Below are 3,286 nucleotides of genomic sequence, written 5' to 3'. Positions count from 1 at the left end.
ATATCGTCCCAGGTGGTGTGTTTATCCATGTATGCCCAAACTGGCATCTTAAAAAATCCGGTTTACCCTCTATGTGGCATTCGTCTGTGGGTGAAATACAGTTGTGAGCCAATGTTCTGTTCCCAGGGCAGCGAGCACCCATTCAAATAGGTTGCTCACAAAAGGGGAACCCCTGTCTGTAATGAGGTAAGTGGGGGTCCTATGATGTGAAAACACTTCACTCAGCTGTTTGCCGGCCACCACTTGAGCTGTAGCTTCTCTCACTGCCCCCTTTCAACCCACTTTGAAAAATAATCGACAAATACCAAGATGTAAGCATTTCCACTGGGGGTATGTGGTAAAAGGCCAACAAAATCAACACCAACATACTCCCAATGTTTCTGGGACTGAATTGGGACCATTAGACCGGCAGGCTTTCTTTGACTTGGTTTTGTCATTTGGAAAACTGTGCAAGAGGTTACATATTTCTTCACCTCAGATGCCATTTTAGGCCAGAAAAAATTTCAGTCGGGCCAAGGTCTTAGTTATCCCCAGGTGACCCGCAGTTGGGTGATTATGATAGTATCTCAGCAAGGTACCTCTGAGAGACACAGGATCATACAGCTTTAAACATTGTAAAGGGTGGATGCCGCAAGCAGGTTTGGGATCGTTGAAATACAACAGTCCATCCTGAATGGAATTTTGTAAGCAATCATTAATGTCATTGTCCTGTTAGAGCGCTGCCTCCATTTTGCAGAGGAGATCCGTAAGAGTCACTAAAGGTAGCGTACGGAGATCAAGACCAACGATAGTCAGGAAGGAGGTCCATTGGAGGCTTGTAATCCATCAGGAGATTCCTTGACAGCGTATCCGGCACTTTGATCCAGGCTTGTGGACAATGTCGATATCGAAGTCCTGAAGGCAGAGAGACCACCAAGCATGGTAGCTAATGGGGTTGGGACGGGACATTAACCACTTAAGCCCACTGTAGTCAGTGGCGGGCGTTGTCCTGTATAAATCGGCGATAATAGCCTGTTAGGCCCAGAAACTGCCTCACTTGCTTCACATTGACAGGGGTAAAATACATGTATTTATGTATTTTATAAATACATACAGCGTATGTATTTATAAAAAAATACATACGCTGTACCGAGTCTTTCCGAAAACAGCCGAGTGCCTGGAGGCATGTCGTTGTGAGCGGAGATAGAGTGACGAGCTGTCACAAGCACGCGCAGCTTTTGTGTAGAGATCGGCTGCAAGCTATCAATGGTCTGCTAAACAAATATATTTAAACACACGCAATACACCATTGCGTTATCCATGGATAACTTTTGAATCACTATAATGAATATAGCGTATAGTAAATGATGAATAATTATAATTTATAAATTCACTACGTTCGTGTTGTTTACATTATATGCACTTAGGCGCCTATTGCCCACAAAACAGACATTTGAAGCAGTTTTACTTACCACCTGCGGTTCCGACTCATGACCGGGATCATTATTGCAGTTTCAAACGATCTGTAAATCCAGCGTAGAACTGGGCTTTGTTTTTGAAACCATAAGCGCAGATCCCGAGGGCTCGAACAGCCACGGAAAAACACGAGACATTCTCCATTCATTTTAACCAATAAAAACGCGATTGCAACTATCAGTTTCTATGGTTATTTTAATGACAAATATCGAGAGTACATCAATATAATGCGTGAGAACAAAACTCTCAGCTCCACTTAATGCTGGGTTCTTTGGGAAGTAAGGTTATCTTTCCCTCACAACCAAAAACATACTTCTTTGGTGACAGTGTTGATTTTGTGAAGTCCTGTGACCTGTGCAGCGCTGCCGACGACTTCCATAAAGCCGAACGCGCGTTGATGGGCAAGCTCTAGCTCTCTCTCTGGTTGACGTGTGCACGCACGCCCTTCCGGGAGAAGTGCCCGTACAAGTAATTCCACCCCCGTTTACGTCACTCAGGCCCATACTCGGAAAAAAAAAAAAAAACGAAGTTCGTGAGGATTTGGAAGAGTATTTTTGGCACAGAAATACTCCATCATATGTCCAACTCGTGTTTTGAAACTTTGGCCATGTTTAGCATTATAATCCAACTCTTTAACAGTGTAAATAAGTCAGAATGCATGAAATAGCATTATACCCCCCCTTTAAGTCTTTGTTGTATGCTATCGCTCAGTCAAAAGATCCAAAGACAATAGCGCTCAGCACGGACTTATATAGCAATGTCTCGTTCCCTCCTCTCAGGGAACCATGTTTACACAATTCTTTGGTTCATTTGTAGTGGGGGTTTGGTGTAGTGTAATAAAAACAAATGTTTTCATTATATTGTAATTTTCTGCTCAACACAGCCTTGTTTCTACAGCGCCTTTCAGCATGTTTCCTATAACAACATCTGACACTTACATTTTTTGACACTTACACTGACTTTTACATGGTGTAAGAAAGACAGATAAACCACACAAAATCCAATCAGAGCAGTCAGACTGATTTCCAGAAATGAGATTTGAATGGGATTTCAAACCACATTTGAATGTAGCTTGAAATGGATTTGTAAAAACTGCATTTGATTTATTTGCCGTTCACACTTGCTAAATCTGATCGGATTTCAATCAGATATGATCGGATTTGGACTGACAGTCTGAACATTGTGTATGCTTTCTACCAGCAGGGGCTAACAGGGCCGTACCAGGGCCAAAACCTTGACCCCAACACAGCGCTGCAGTGATGGCATATTTTTGTTAGCATCACCCTATTTCCCTCAACAAAAACTCATTTTCCATTGGTTTTTGGATTTTTGCAGAAAATAAGCTCAGTGATAAACAAAAGTTTATGATTCTTATATGTTCTGTTCAACATGATAATCTCACACAACTTTTATGAATTTTGAGGCCTAAATACAATCGCCATAAAAAGCATAGAACAGTAGGTAAAAAACAAATGCAAATAATAATATAAAATAATAATAAAAACTTGCCCCATTGATTTGCACATGCTATGCTAGCTAGCTTATGATAATAAATATTAATAAAATGTTAACAAATAAAAAATAATAATAAATACAATTTTAATAAGTAATTATTTTAATATTACATTATTATTTTTTTATTTAATTTCATGTTAATAATGTTGTTGGGCCTGACTAGGTAAAGTAAGTTTTCGACTTTAAGGACAGTTCTGATTACCTTTTTACTCTGCACAGTGTGTCAATTCGCCAGATGCTGGCTCCTGAAGAGAACCACGTCTTTAAAATCTTTACGTAAAGTACATTTTCATTTCGAAGACGTTGGTTTGTTTAT

This window comes from Ctenopharyngodon idella, chromosome 1, assembly GCF_019924925.1.
Source record: "Ctenopharyngodon idella isolate HZGC_01 chromosome 1, HZGC01, whole genome shotgun sequence".
NCBI lineage: Eukaryota > Metazoa > Chordata > Actinopteri > Cypriniformes > Xenocyprididae > Ctenopharyngodon > Ctenopharyngodon idella.
This window is presented reverse-complemented; position numbering follows the sequence as displayed.